Below are 17,552 nucleotides of genomic sequence, written 5' to 3'. Positions count from 1 at the left end.
GACATGATGCGCATCCGATTTTCCAAAATAGCGAATCAATCCCTTTTATTTGATATACACTTTGTGAAATTCCATTTGTGCGACCACGATGTAGCATCTGTTGCATGTTAGGGTGCAAAAAACAGTAAAATGCCCATAATTCCACGAAGTACATTTACATATTCATTTCCACGAAGTACATTTACATTTTCAGTGATCACCATTAAAAAATACATCATTCTATGCCATTTCAGTGCGATCCATCAAAAACCGTGGATGTATTCGCATTCGTGAACGTTTTTAAATATCTTTTTTTCGCATATTTTAAACAGATTTTTCGCTCTATTTATCTGAGTAGGAATGAAACATCCAAAACGCGTCTAAATACGCGATATTTTCAAAAACCTTTTTTGCAGAAACGGGTACCGCAAAAAATGTTTTCCTTCAAAATTATTCCCCATTTAAAGGGAACCAACATTTAGTTGAACGACTTCAATATCTTCCGCAAGATGTTAGTAAGTATTCAGGAAGTGATTACAATAATAAATGTGCGTCTTCGCGTTAATTTGACCTTAAATAGATGAATAACTCCGACATATTTTTTCTAAATTTTTTCCAACTAACTCACAAAATAAATTCGAAAAAAAAAATCCTTTGAATCTTCGTGATGTTTAGATTTCGCACATATTTTTTTTTTTAATATATTTAAGATGCATAAACAGGTTGAATTTTATTAAAACGTGTTACAAACTATAATTTTTTTAATTCTTTATTATTTTCCGCGAAATTTACGACTTTTGCACTAAAGTTATGGGTCCTCACACAGAAAAAAAAAATTGTAGCCATTTGATAAAAAAAGTTCAAATATTCAATCAAAAATTTATCGATTTTCCGACGATAAAAAAATGTGTCATGTTGACAAAATTCGATAAAATTATTTGATCACAAAGTAAAATAAAATAAAATGGTAATATTGATTAAAATATTTTTCGATTTTTTATTTTGAACTGATAAAATATTTCACATATTGACAAAAATATTTATCCACCCTGGTGCAATGGTATGCACACCCGCCTTGCACACATAAGTTCGTGGGTTCGATTCCCCGGCCAGGCAACATAAAAACACTTTTCAACGGTGGCAAAATATCCTTCAGTAATGTTGGCGACATTTCCTTAGTATTTCAGTCATGTTAAACTTCTCTACAAAAGTGGTGCCTTAGACACGCCGTTCGGACTCGGCGATAAACTGCAGGTCCCATATCATTGAGCTAATATGAATCGGGGTGCACTTATTGATATGAGAGAAGTCTCCCTTGTGTGGGATATTTGTGGAACAATTATTATTATTATATTTATCAAAATATTCCACATTTTGCTTGATAACAACAAAATATTTTCTTGATTAAAAACATTGTTGAATGCATTTTTTCCAATCGATAAAAAATATTCATATTTACAATTATTTTGTTGATTTTTTTTTTTGTTGTTAAATACAAACAAACCCAAAAGCCACAAAAAAGATACAAACATACATTTATAAATGGTTGTGGTTATTTATTTAATTGAAATGCCAAGTACAAAAGCAACAACAGACGCATAGGTACATAAAAAATAACAGATGAAAGAATGGAATAATTAATAACAGAAGTAAATAATTATTTAGGGCCACACTTTAATTTTAATAAAAGAAAGAAAACAAATAAATCACTTTTAAATATAAAATACAGAGAACATCGTTGAACACTTCTCGTTGTGAAATAAAACACATATATTTCAAATATATAAAATGTTTTGATGTTATTACCAAAATCACATGCGGTTGCTTCTTTGTCCAATAATATATTGTTATTATGTTTTTTCATATTCGTGAATTCAATTATAAAATGTATTGGCCATTTAATTCACTTGAAAAGCACCTTTACTTTAAGAAAACACACAAACACAGATTTATTTCTGCACTACCGATCCACATACAACGACTGCTTTAAAGAAACCAAACTGATGGTTAAAAATGTTATCTGCCTTCCTTAACCACCAAACAGAAAAAAACATGAGAACTTGTACCGTTTTTTACTTTCCCTCTTCTACATACAAGCCTTCAACTGAGCACAAATAAATAAACAAGCCAAATGCCACACAAACGCACCCTCCCTCCATGCCGCAAAAATTCCACCACCATGCTTTGAAATATACATAGCAACGACACTCACATCTCAAGAAAAAAAAACACAGCACATTCCCGCTTGCAAGATGAACTAGTTCGGCATCGGTAACTCGTCGATTCTTAGGGCTACAGTAACTAGTTCCACGTTAGACCCCTTACAGTGCAATCAACTGTAAACTTTAACATGGGGAAGTCATAGGAGGTAACCAATTGACTTTTTATCAGGGCTTCGGAGTCGGAGTTGGAGTCGGAGTCTAGCAAATTTTGCTGGAGTCGGAGCCGGAGTCGCGAAAAAAAGCTCGACTCCGACTCCCGGCAACAATCTGTTCTACATTTATCAAAATTTGTCAAGTCAATGTAAATTATTTAAATGATCATAATTTAAAAAAACTCTTGATCTCTATTTTGACTACAAAATGCATATCGGAAACATTTTTGGGGTCAATTGATTGGAATAATGTTTGCATGTTCCAAATATACTTAGGAAAAATCTTTTAGAAGATTTACAGGCCATTTTATAGAAGACTCACTGGTCTTCTCTTGTGGTTTTTTATTAGAAGCCATTTATGTCTGCTGTAAAAGTACTTTAAGGGAACTCAAACGAAAGACCTACTAGACTTCTTGCTGAATTTGTATGAGAAAATTTAGAATCTTCTTAAAGACGATGTTCCTGCTATTTTTTAAACGACATATTCGGTCTTTTGAAGAACCATGCGCTTTTATAAAGAAGTCTGCTTTTTATACCCTCCACTATAGTATGGAGGGTATATTAAGTTTGTCATTCTGTTTGTAACACATCGAACTAATCATTTGCGACCCTATAAAGTATATATATTCTTGATCAGGATAAAATTCTAAGACGATCTAGCGATGTCCGTCTGTCCGTCTGTTGTAATCACTCTAGCGTCCGCAATAACTGAGATAGAGTTCTGAAATTTTGCACGCGAGGGTCTTTTTTCCATAGGCAGGTCAAGTTCGAAGATGGGCTATATCGGTCCACTCTTTGGTATAGCCCCCATATAACGGTACCTCCGGATTTGAGGTATTTTGACGTTCTTCACCACATTTGCAGACCGAATTAGCTATAATTTGGCACTTAGGGTTCCTAGTGATCAACAAACTTATATCCCAAAGGATATGGGCATAGGTCCATGTTTTGGTATAGTCCCCATATAACGGTACCTCCCGATTTTCGGTATTTTGAGAATTTTAGCCACACTTTTTAACCGAACTATCTGCAATTTGGCATTTGAGGTTCTCAGTGGTCATGAAACATTTCCACGAAACATCGTCAACATAGGTCCATGTTTTGGTATAGCCCCCATATAACGGTACCTCCCGATTTTCGGTATTTTGAGAATTTTAGCTACAATTTTTAACCGAACTAGCTGTAATTTGCCACTGTAGGTTCTCAGTGGTCACGAAATATCTCCACCAAGCATCGTCGACATAGGTCCATATTTTGGTATAGCCCCCATATAACGGCACCTCCCGATTTTCGGTATTTTGAGAATTTTAGCCACAATTTGTAATCGAACTATCTGCAATTTTACATTTGAGGTTCTCAGTGGTCACGAAACATCTCCACCAAACATCGTCAACATAGGTCCATGTTTTGGTATAGCCCCCATATAACGGTACCTCCCGATTTTCGGTATTTTGAGAATTTTAGCCACAATTTGTAATCGAACTATCTGCAATTTGACATTTGAGGTTCTCAGTGGTCGTGAAACATCTCCACCGAACATCGTCAACATAGGTCCATGTTTTGGTATAGCCCCCATATATCGGTACCTCCCAATTTTTGGTATTTTCACAATTTTAGCTGCAGTTTTTAACCGAACTAGCTGTAATGGTCGGTATTTTGAGAAGTTTAGCTACAATTTTGTCTATTCAAAAATAATCGTCAATATAGGTCCATGTTTTGGTATATCCCCCCATATAACTGTACCTCCCGATTTTCGGGAATTTTCAGTGGTCACGAAATTTCTTCACTATAAAATTCGTCAACATGGGTCCATTTTTGAGGGTCTACATTATTTTGATGCAACTACCCTCAATTTGACTCTTGAAGTTCCCTGCAGCTATAAAACTTTTCCGCCAAAAAATTTAAAGATAGGTTGACTCTTTGATATAGCCCCGTTGGTGGTACCTTTCACCTAGCTGAACACATTTTTTTAGATTAGATTAGATAACACTGTGCAACAAAATGGAGGTGAAAGTCTGGGGCACGGAAAATTCCTCTTGGGGAAGAAAGGCCTTGGTGAATATATTATGAACCCCGAAGGACAGATCCGTGAGTCGAACTTCTGCGTTATGGCGTGATGAAATTTTTGTTAGAGACCCTGTGGGCCATCAGGAATTAGCGTTATATCTTTGTTCATTGTTGCTTAAGTGCTCTACAAAAACAACAAACAAAGATATAATGCTAATTCATGATGGCTTACAGGGTCTCTTGCAAAGACTTCATCATGCCATAACGCGGAAGTTCGACTCACGGCGCATCTGTCCTTCGGGGTTTTTAATATACACACACCAAGGGCTTTCATCTCCAAAAGGAATTATCTCTGCCCCAACATTTGTGTTCACACTGTAGTGGGTAATAGTGGGAGGCAGTAGGAGTCTATACATTGTCGAAAAGTTGTTCCACCTAAAATTGTAAAAGGACCCTAATTATTCCATTTTAATTAAGACTATTTTATGGTGGAGGGTATAAAAAGTTCGGCCCGGCCGAACTTAACGACTTTTTACTTGTTTATAATAGATTAGTGTGTGGTTATCTATGTGGAAACCTACTTAACCATTTCTCTCTCTATTTAAGGGGATATTCCTATGCTAGCCTGTTGTTCTTCGATGAGAAGAGATCAAATGATTTTTCGATTAAGTCATGCATCTGGGATAAATTTGTCAATATATTTATGCTGAGGAATGAAAATTATTTAACAAATTGACGTTAAATTATGACCATTACCTCTATAGGATGGTGGATATATAAATTTCTAGAACTATTCAATCTTTTCCGATTGTCAGTTCGGCTTAGCCGTACTAAACGTTGGTTTTACTTGTGTTCTTTTTCATGTAGTAGACAAAAGACACTTTCCACCATAAGATATTAACTTGTCATTCCGTTTGAAACACATTACGGTTTACGATTTAGTATAACGGCACGGCCCGATTTTATGTATTTCGAAGGTTTTTTTTGTCACATTACGTGGTGCAATACGTAAAAAACTAACTATGTACGGACAAGAATCCTAGATATTGTCCTTGAAGATGAAGAGTAATGTAGACAAAGGCCTACAAGTGTAAATCAAAATTCTTAACTGTTTGAAGAAAATGATCCCTTTTGACATAAAGGCTTCAAGTAACCTTAACCACGAAAGTGTATGTTAAGTGGCAATACGCTATTTTGGTCTTCTATCACGTTGCGGTGTTAAAATATCGTTAATTTTCCATAACTCAAAAAATTACAAAGAGTGTTACCGGTCAGTAATTATGGTAATGGTATTTCGAGTCTCATTGGGTACATAAGACAAATTCGGAAAATTGTAAATATACTCGTATGTCGGTGTTTAGGTAGAGAAACCTTGTAACGATACCGTCCGATTGCAGTTGCTTTGAAGGGTTTTGTCAACGAGAAAAAACGAACAATATATGTAGGTCTGTGTTCTGGTATTCTCCCAATGTAATGTATCTTGAAAGTTCAAACTGAGATGACTGTAATTTAAGTTGTGAATTTTATTTTATCTATTTTCGGAGTCGACTCCGGAGTTGGAGTCGGAGTCGAGAAAAAAATTGGACTGGAGTCGGAGTCGGAGTCTGACCAAAAATGGCTCGACTCCGAAGCCCTGCTTTTTAAGCATTATTTCCACAAGAGGAACTATGGGTCTATCTCGTTTCCTTTTCCATGTTACATAAAAATGCACAAGGTCATAGTGCCCCATTACCAGAATGTGGTGTAGAGTACAAAAATGAGGCGATATGTATGCAGTCATGTTGCCTTTTCCACCTACACCCCATTATTCAGAGCTGAGAACAAATCGAAATCTGAAATTTTAGCTTGCTGGGATATGATGATCTCATACACATATATTTATATATTCGAAAAAGTTTCGAGTTTATTTCTGAAATGAAGCATGTAGCAACATTAAGGTATGACTACAAAAGCAATTTTGCCACGGCAAGTTGCATGCAACGACCGCAATGCGTAGTTTGATTAAAAATTAACAACATTTGCAAACAGGACAATCGGAAAAAATGCCAAGTCATTTTATTAAATTTGTCCAATTTGTTTACAGAGTACATTATAAATTATAAATACTTTATACTTTTAGAATATATGAGAAACTTGGCACACCATGTTTTATATTTTAGTGGTTCGCTTATTTTGTCACTGTGGCATTCCGTTTAATTTTCCCTGTAAATCTATTAAATATTTATCGGTATAAAACTCCAGTGGATGAGTAGAATTTAAAGTACTGAAGTCTGAAAGCACAGCTTAAGACACCATTTTTAAACTATCAGATCTAAATGACTAACAAAATGCTCAAAATTTAGACGTCAAAATTTCTACATGATTTCTTTTATTTTAACCATGGAGCAAACGAAGGTTACGAGATAAAAAATTCGAAGATGGTCTATATCGGTCCACGTTTTGGTAACGCCTCCATATAACGAGTTCGGATATTTTGACGTTTTTAACTACATTTTCAGTTCGTAATTGTTAAAATTTGGCATTTAGGGTTCCTAGAGGTCAAAACACTTTCATATTTACCAAAAATTCTGGATATAGGTCCACGTTGTGGAATGGCTCCCATGTACCCGTACCACCCGATTTCGGGTATTTTGAAGTTTTGGAGTACATTTAGAGACCGAATAAGCTATAATTTTGCAATTAGTTTTCCTAGTGTTTAAAAACACCTTATCTATCAAACTTAACTACCAAAAATGTTGGACATAGATAGATGTTGGGAGGACGCCCCTATCAGAATTAGCGGAGAGTGTCACCGTTCGCCAGACATAACCATAGTGTCACCTAGTCTGATAGATGACTTCACCTGGCAACCTTTCATTTCTGGAGAGATTATAATGGGGAAATGACCATCTTCACATAATTATCTCCATCAGCAGATCGCCCGATTTCATCACTTCAACCATAAGAAAGCTAATTGGCCTACCTTCAAAGAGTTCACTAATCACCGCTTAAGGGATAATCCCGAAAATCGAAAAAATTGTAAAATTTTCAAGTCGATCGCAACAATATTGCCTGAGATATGAGCTTTGGAAAGGGAAAAAATTATTGTGTTTTGAATGCAACATAGAAATTAAAAATATGTTTTTCACGAAATGACATTTTGAAATCGGTGCCAACTCTAGCTCGAAAACTAATGAACCGATTTTGTGGGGTTATCAATGACATCAAAATCTAGGTCTTCATCGATAGATTTTATTTTTAAAATTTTTTTGCCCGTTTTATTTTGATATTTGATCTCAGTAAAATCTAGTATTTTTTAAAAAACCGATCGATGAAGGACTTGATCTTTATGTTCTAAATAAACTCACAAAAATATATGACGATCGGTTAAATAGTTTTCCAGCTAGATAATATTTTTTAACAACAAAAATTCAGACACTAGATTAAAATGTACTGTTTCAGATAAAAAAATCTGCTAAAGTTTGTTAATTTTCTTGCTTTACAAGTGGGAGTCACCCATTAAGGGTAATGGCCACTTATTAAGCACGAAAAATTAAATTTTTATGAATTTTTTGCAAGAAATCTACCAAATTTTTCAGAAGATTTTGCTTTCATCTGATAGATCACAGCCTGAACTACTTTTGGAATTTTTTTGTGGAAAAATATTGCACATTGTGCTGACAAATGGTCGCCTACGAAACACTGTTTTTAATAAAGAAGTTTGCGGTGCCCATTGTAGCTCGAATAAACCGATCAACATATGTTCCGTTTTAAGCGAAACGGAATTAAAAATATAAATTTTTAAAAAAATTGTGAACTGTCAACATCAACATTTTGATTTTAAACACAAAAAATTGATCGTTTTTTTTTGAAAAATTAAAATTGAAAAAATGTTTGTTTAAAAAGTCTCTCGCTTAGGTACAAGCATTTTAGATGTATAATAATGCCACAAGAACATATGAAATGTTATTTTGATAAAACCGCGTTTTAAACTTCGATGTTACATACAAATCACAATTAATTTTCTATTTCTAAAGCTCATATCTCAGCTAAAGTTTGTCCGATTGAGCCGATAAAAAATTTTTCGATTTTGTAAAATTTGTTAGTGGCCATAACCCCTTAAGGGACCTGTCCAATCCTTATGATGTTCGGGTACATTCATTGTAATGTTGAAATAGCTGGATGAACCGGGATTCGAGTTTCTCACTAAAGTTCTCAATTTGTCGCTAGCTACCTGAAGTCAGGTAAATTTATAGCGTGGTCCCGCTATTGAAACCAGGTAAGAATGCTTGCAAAGGTGAATCATACAGACCGATTTCGATTTTGTCGGCCGGATTGAGACTTTTATTCTCTCCAGCGTTTGAAATTGTTGCCGATCGTCCGCGTGAGTTCCGTAAGCCGCACAGCACGCCAACAGGTCTGCACGACATCTCCACACATATTAGTCGATGTCTCAACCAGAGCAAGCAATATGATAGAACAGAGGCGATTGACTTGTCAAAAGCATTTGGCACTGTAAAACACTCCACGCTGTTTGAGGACATCGAGCAGACAACCCCCCGCCCAATTTTGAAACTGCGGATAATAAATTTAATGTGTGGACGGCAGTCGTACGTGGGGTTTAGACACAAAAATCGTGGAATTAAGAATTTAGAAACAGTAATTACGTGGAATTTAGAAACAGGAAGACCCACAAGGTCGGAACTGTTTTACCACGACCTCTACTGTATTTCATCCCCTCCAGACGACATTGAGATCGCAATTATCAGAAGATGTGAACAACTTCCACACATGTCAATGCTATCAGCGACATGTTGAGATGAAGGAACAATGTCCTCAAATCCCTATCCGACATCACTTGGGGTGCAGATAAAGAAACCTTGCTGACCATATATAATGCTGTATTTGTATGGTATGCTGCGTCAGTTTGGTCAGCGAATATAAGTACAACACGATGGAAACATATTCAGACCTATCACAATGACGCCCTGAGAATTGCAACAGGATGTCTCTTTATGTCTTTGGTAGAACGTCTACATGAGGAGACAAATATTCTTCCAGCAACACAATGACAATCTTTCGTTGCAGTACTTGCTCGGGTGCTACCGTGAGAGCCATTCCAATCACCATATCGTGGATAGGACTCCCCTACTCAGTCATGTAAGGTGACATCTTCATGATCTAAAACTGAGGTCCAACGTTACAAGAGAGAACCCCTAGATCAACAAGCCTATAGAGCAGGTTTAAATAGCATACACACAGATGCAGTCGCAGATTCCATAAACAATTATCGTATGAATACGGTATTCTGAGCGTCAGTTGCAACGACAAACCAGAGTAGTTTTGGCTAAACTACGGTCGGGATGGTGCAGCCGTCTAAATTCCTGTACGGCAAGGATCGATGACACCGGGCAAAACATCATGCGGCACAGGTCCGCACGACACACTGCACCTTTTCAAATGCCCTGCCAAACCTACTCAGCTAACACTAGCAGCTTTGTGATTAAAACCAATTGAAGCAGCCGCATTTCTATAATAGAAGATAGACCCACAGCCTGATAAAGCAGGAAAACGAAATTACAAAATTAAAAAATTATTAATTTTTTTTAATATTTTAGAATCCATAACTGTAGTTTAGTTATAATATTGAAAAATACAAATGTACATACAAATTATACAGACTATTTTATGAAAGAATCGCATCAATTGGATTTAATAAAATATATTAATACTTACTTTACCTGTTAATAATAATTATGGCTAAAGAACACAGAAACTTATAAATCATAAACAATACTTTAATTCGCCCTCTGAGTACGTTTACCATTTTGAACTGTTGTAATACACCCGGAATGGAAATTTATGTTAAACATGAGAGCATAATTTGAAGTTTTTTGTTTGTTAGACATTTCTCAAGATTATTTATAGCTGCATTGCAAGCAACAAAAACAACATAACAGTCCCTAGTATTCGGCATATCAATTCAGTACAATCCAATCTAAGGCAATTTAAGGCAATACAATACTAACTGGCTTGGCTGGTGAACTGTTGTTGTCGTTTGCCAACATAACTGCAAATGTACAGAGACAGGAAATTAAAGAATATTGTCCGTTGGCACGCACTTGATTAGGCCTCTGAATAAAAAAAGTAAACAACAAGAAAACAGAAATCATAATTTTATTTTGAAGCCATGTACAAATGCCACAAATGGCCAGAGAAATGAAATAGAAGAAAGGTTGGAAATGTCGTGATATTTAACAGAGGGTGCAATTTTAATGGGCCAGCTAGTCTAAAGGGCCTTTTTATGATGTGATATTATCATACGATTTTAGAATAGAATTTATGTACAAAACTCTGCGAGTTCCTAAAGAAAAAAGTAAAGTTTTAATTTTCCATAAAATGTTCTTCATACTAATCCAAGTTGCTAATAAGATTTCCTAAAGGAAAAGAATTTCAATTTTTCCCCCAAAACCTTCTTCATACTAATCCAATTTGCTAAATTCAATAAGTTCTTACTTAGATTTAATGAAACTGTATTGCATAGAACGGTATCTCCCGATTTTCGTAATTCTGAGGTTGTAGCGTCAATATCCCATCGAAAGACTGAAATTTTTTATTTCGTCTTCCATGGGTTACAAAATATTCCAGAAGAGAATTATCAGTATAGGTCCGTGGGTTCTTATATCCCCCACAGAAGCGTACCTCTTTATTTTCGGAATTTTGAAGGTTTTACCGAAATATCGGAAATTTGGTATTTAGTCTTCTTTGAGTCTAAAAACATTCCACCTGAAATTTGTAGGTATAGATCGACATTTTGATATGGTCTCAATGGAACGGTACTTCCCGAATTTCGGTATTGTGGCTGTTTTACCGAACTTGCTGAAATTTGGTACATAGTCTGCTTCATAAAAGAAAGGAAGCAAATTGTTCCATTTTACTTTAATATTTAATTATTATTATTATTATTGTTATTATTATTATTATTATTATTATTATTATTATTATTATTATTATTATTATTATTATTATTATTATTATTATTATTATTATTATTATTATTATTATTATTATTATTATTATTATTATTATTATTATTATTATTATTATTATTGTTATTATTATTATTATTATTATTATTATTATTATTATTATTATTATTATTATTATTATTATTATTATTATTATTATTATTATTATTATTATTATTATTATTATTATTATTATTATTATTATTATTATTATGATTATTATTATTATTATAATTATAATTATAATTATAATTATAATTATAATTATAATTATAATTATAATTATAATTATAATTATAATTATAATTATAATTATTATTATTATTATTATTATTATTATTATTATTATTATTATTATTATTATTATTATTATTATGATTATTATTATTATTTTTATTACTATTATTATTATTATTATTATTATTATTATTATTATTATTATTATTATTATTATTATTATTATTATTATTATTATTATTATTAGTATTATTATTATTATTATTATTATTATTGTTATTATTATTATTATTATTATTATTACTAATATTATTATTATTATTATTATTATTATTATTATTATTATTGTTATTATTATTATTATTATTATTATTATTATTATTATTATTATTATTATTATTATTATTATTATTATTATTATTATTATTATTATTATTATTATTATTATTATTATTATTATTATTATTATTATTATTATTATTATTATCATTATTATTATTATTATTAGTATTAAGAATTGAGTTAGAAGAATGAAATGTTCTACAAAAAGATTCGCCAATCGATTTGACTGAAGACAAAACGAAGCTACAATAACGCCAAAAAGAGATACGACGCTATTTTCAAAATCAAAAAAAAACATCACGCGATTTCTCAGAAACTTGACCTATGACTAAAATTTCCTTTTGGATTCTTAATATAATCACCAAGGGCTTTCATCACCAAAAGGAATTTTTAACCCCCCATACTTTGAGTTCCAGTTTGTGTCACAGTCTATTCAATGTCTAATATTATGAAATTAGTCTTTTATGAATTCGTGCCTTTTGTCTTATTTTTACCCCGCAAAAATTCGGATCCCTTAGTCATTATGTAACCCATTACAAAGTAATGTAAACAAAAATAAGTACTTATATAACTTCTTACTAAGTTATGATTACGGTGGCACAGAGCGTGTGTGTCCGACTACAAATCCTAGGGTTGTGTGTTCAACGCTTACCGTCGGCATGCTAGCTTTTCGGTAACAAAATAAAGAACCGATGGTGGTGCACATGTTGGTCAGAAGTTTGCATGATCAAATCCAGTAGCGAGCGAAATAAACTAAAATAAAAATATGAAATGTTAAAACAAATTCCACACAAACTGCTCTAAAAAAATTTTTTTTAGCTTATTTAGGGGGGTTTTGTAAGTAGATACTACTACCAAAGAGTACAATAAAAAACCATTATTTAGTAACGATTTTTTTGCTTGGTAGATATATATGGTAAATTTCAAATTTCCTTTACAATTCCATCCAAAAAAATATAAAAAAATTGTATGCTGGCACATTCACGATTTTTGGTACATGGGTTAAAAAAATTCGTGGTTTCAAATCTGTTCGCGTTCACAAAATTGGATGCTGCGCCCAAATGTTATGGGGGTTTTATTCCCTTATAAAGAAAAAATATTTAAAAACTCTCTTTGTGTTGTAATACCAACATGTATATATAAATCTGTAACAGCATTTAATATCAATCCATAGGCGCCTGAATATTTGCTAAATTTATTTTCATTTTCGCGGAAAATCAAAAAATAATGAAGGAATTTTGGAGTAAATTTATTTATTCAAACTCATAGCCCATAAAAATCTCTAAAAAATAAATTAAAAATACGTACAGAATCTAGACAATATCTAGAACAATGTGATTTTATAGATTGGGTTTTTAAATTGCATATTGCAGCAATAACAAAAGACAAAAGTTTATTGTTGGAACATTGTTTCAAAAATATATTTTTTGGTTTAATACGAAAAATTTGAGAAAATTTTTTGGGAGTTATTCTACTATTTCGCTAAATTTCTATACAAAACATGAAGTATTTTGCTAAAACTTCTTCAAGGAAAATATTTTATCATCGTGAAAGTATATTTGCTCAGTGTGATAAGCAATAGAATTAAGAAGTACAGAGTAATATTGAAATAACAACCAAAGAAAAAAACACAAAAGTTAAAAAGCGTGTAATTCGCGAATTCTTTAAAATCAGTTGAGGCGCATGCACTTTTTGGATACAGCGAGTGCATCTCTATCAATATGTATGATTTTATCCATGCTTCATTTAGCCGTCAAAGTGTGCCGTCAGTTGCATCTTACCATTCAAAAAACCTTCAAGTGGGTAAAAATATCGCGATGTGCATATGTTTGTAAAGCGCAACCGATTTCAGTGACCGCCTAATAAAAATACGTCAATATAACAAATATTAAACAGATTCGTCAAGAACCGCGGATGTGGCACCACATTCTATTTTGGGTTAAATTCGAATATTACTCCCGAATCTCTGTAATTTATGACACACCTTTTTGCAAATATTATAATCGCGTATAAAGAATTCCATTTATGTATAAATTTTCCAAGAAAATCGCGGTTCAATGCACGGAATTGTCAAAATATGTTTTTGCAGATTTTTCTATATTCAAGGTATCTATATCCGCCGTTTTAATGGTTGAATTCGAACGCGGAAGGACTCATTAGATCCGGCGCTTAAAAAAACCAAAATCATGCGTGATTCTAAGGTACTTGTGTCACAGTCACAATTTTTAAAGCCAGAACATAGGTTTTTTAAGAAAATTTACGCACCAAATTTTCGATTTTGGACTCCTATTACTACACGCAAAAAAAAAACGGACTCTCTAACATATGTCCCAAACATATTTTTCAGCAAACATATATATGTTTGCAACAGTCCCAAACATAATATATGTTTGGGTCTGCAAACAAATATATGTTTGGGTGGAAACAAATATATGTTTGGGTGCAAACATGTATATGTTTGGGTGCAAAGATATTTATGTTTGGGTGCAAAGATATATATGTTTGGGTGCAAACAAAGATATGTTTGGGTGGAAACAATTTTATGTTTGGGTGTAAACATTTTATATGTTTGGGTGCAATAAAATACAAACCCAAAAGGCACAAAAGAAAACAAACACATGCACCAGTGGGCGCTTACTGAGAGCAAGGGAGCGTAAAATTCAATGTAAAACACTTTAAAATGTGTGCTCACTTGCTCTCAGTAAGAACTCACTGGCTATCTCTATAGTATACACACAAATGTTGTAGTTTTTTATTGAAAGGTAAAAGAACAAAAAACACATAGATACATACAAAATTCCAAAGAAATACATAACACACTTTAATAAAAGAAAAACTGATTGAAATAATTTGTAAATAGTCACACTTTTAAAAAGGAAAAATATATAGAAACGTAGTTGAATGCTTCTCCTAAGTTGTGAAATAAAACAAATTGTCCTCATAGTTGAAATCATCAGCGGCGAATCGGCATCTAGAATCAAATGATTATGTAATGTAATAAATAAATATGGATATGCCATATTTCAAATATACATAAGTATGTATGTAATTACCAATATTAAATGCGATTTCTTCCTTCTCCAATAAAATAATTCCATTCAACTTTCCGATTCAATTATAAAATGTATTGGGCGTTTAATTTACTAAAAAGCACAATTTCTTTAAGAAAACACAAAACACTGATTTATTCACTCCCTTTACCGTCTTGACTCTACAAAGGCAACTAAAACACTGAAGAAAGAAAAAAATATAATTCATATCATTTCTTCTTTTCTTCTTCGTCCGCTTAGTTGGTTAACAACAACAAAACAAGAAACACACGAGTTTGACGCATACATGCCACCAAAGCCCCCTTCTTCGCTGCTACGTCTTCTATTATACAATACACACAACTCTTTATTATAAAGCACCATTCCACAGCCGCGAGAGCACTGTTATTACTCTCGTTGACAAACATCCTCTCTCCACCCATGAAAAAAATGTTCTAACATAAAAAATATGTTTTACCCAAACATATCAAATTGAGATATGTTACAAAATGTTGCAAACATATATTTGTTTGGACCCAAACATATTATGTTTGGATCCAAACATATATTTGTTTGCAACCGGTCCCAAACATAAATTTGTTTGGATCCAAACATATTTCTAACATAAATTTTTCTGCGTGTAGGAAGCTGTACAGAGCACACTCATGGGATATACATCAAGCGACGTGGAATCACGAGTTCTACAATCGTATAAATTGTTTATGTCATTATCTTGTTGCGCCCTCTAATTATAACAAAAATTCAAAAAAACACCAAAATCAAAACTTCAAAATGTCAGCATCAATTTTTGTGTGATGAAGTGTTTATATCGAAAAACCATACATTAGAACCATGTTACCCAAGGGGTATTCTTTAAGTCTTTCTTTGAGGACAAGTATGAATGTGGCGTGGTTTGGCCAGAAATCAAGGAAGAACACAAAAGAACTTGTTTAATTCAACCCATTTTTTTGTATTGACACCAACACAGCTTCCACGTAAATTATTTGTTATGGTCCATATTATCAGATCGTGGCTAAAACACTTCAATCAACTGAAATATATTCATATTGTATAAAATATATTTACAGTTCGCGATTTATTAAATGGTAAACCTCAACTTCAACGATTGCAAAACTTTTTTGAATATTACCATATGTATATGGAAAAACATGTTCTTATTACATTTAAACTAAAATCTTCAGAAAATTTACTTTTTCAAAACACTAATTATTACCATTTTTGATCAAAGAACATAACAGATTTTGTCTTAATAATTTAACAATTAAATTGACAGCCTACAAATTGTTTTGACCACTTCTGCGGCGTCTTTAATTAATTTCAATCGTTTCTTTAAACCATGGTCTTTTATCTGACATTGTTTTCTTAGGGCTATTTCTTTTGTGTCGGCCACTGGTTTTGTATTTCGGTTTACTGTTTTTGAATGGTGAAATAAATCGAAACTGAAATTTTAATTGGAACCCTCGAGTCAAGTTCGTATCGAATAGTGTTCACGTGCCATACAAATCTAATATAACATTTCTTTTAAAGGGCCCCTCGGCAAAATTGTATTGTTCCGTTCGCAAACGTCAACAAAAAACAACAAAAACGATAGCAATAGCACTTTAAATGAAACTTCATAGTCTTTGTTGTGAATTAAAAGAAATAAATTATAATTTCGTGGAATCAAAATAGAGTGAAAATTATAAATGAAACTGTTAAATATCACGCGTTAAAAAACGATTTATTATTTCGGATATTGTTGCCGTTATTCGTTCGGTCAAAGTGTGATTCAGTAAGAGTGCATAGAAATGTAAAAACAAAACACACACAACTAAATGCTACTAGCATTTTGTGTTGTATTGTATTTCGCTGACAAAAATCTTGGAAATTTCCATTAGTTATTGTTTTAATTAGACCTTCATGTTTAGCTGATATAGATGTTAAAACAAAAATGAAACATTCTCGAATATAAACAACCATTGTATTAAAACATGTAAATGGTTTATATTACATTCCTTGTATAGCTGGAAAATACCATTAATATATTTTCAAGGGAATACTATAGACATTTCAAAAAAAAAAATAATAAATTTTAAATGATTTATTTTTAGCAAATATCATGTGAGTGAATAGTGGTCAAAACGGCACTATTACCATGTTGAAGCAGTAATGGAAAAGGGAAATATTTACAGCTAATTTTCATTTGCATGGATGCAACCGTATTTCAACGGTTAGTAAAACCTATATTGCGCAACATATTGTTGGGTTGTATTTCTGAATATTTCTACCGTATAAAACATCTCTAACGGAACGATCGAATGTATTTACGGTCTTTTCAGAATTTTATGGCCCTTTATGGACATCTGAACTTGCGACAAAAATGTGGATTAAAATCGATTAAATTTCAAAATTGTTGCGGAGGAGGTACTAGAAGGAAAAGATCGACATAGTCCATTATGGAAATGGATATTATTTTGGGAGTCATGTCTTTTCGATAGATATCGCGCCCACTAGTCATTTCAGTGGGTCATCGTATAACTTTTGACCAGTGTGCCAGGAATCAGGGACATGTCAATG

General features: G+C 32.7%; 1 long non-coding RNA gene across 1 annotated transcript; it reads right to left on the bottom strand.

Moving 5' to 3' along the window:
- Nucleotides 1-14,788: 14,788 nt before the first annotated feature.
- LOC141402743 (uncharacterized) lies at nucleotides 14,789-15,298 on the bottom strand. Its single transcript, XR_012412707.1, has 3 exons — nucleotides 15,148-15,298; nucleotides 15,000-15,089; nucleotides 14,789-14,917 (listed from the first exon to the last, which is right to left on the bottom strand). It is a non-coding gene; the product is annotated as an uncharacterized lncRNA (long non-coding RNA).
- Between the last annotated feature and the right edge of the window lie 2,254 nt (nucleotides 15,299-17,552).

The sequence above is a fragment of the Musca autumnalis genome, unplaced genomic scaffold (assembly GCF_047663935.1).
Source record: "Musca autumnalis isolate F117 unplaced genomic scaffold, ASM4766393v1 scaffold_4, whole genome shotgun sequence".
NCBI classification, from domain to species: domain Eukaryota; kingdom Metazoa; phylum Arthropoda; class Insecta; order Diptera; family Muscidae; genus Musca; species Musca autumnalis.
The sequence above is the reverse complement of the archived record's forward strand: the minus strand, read 5'-3'. Positions and strand labels throughout refer to the sequence as shown.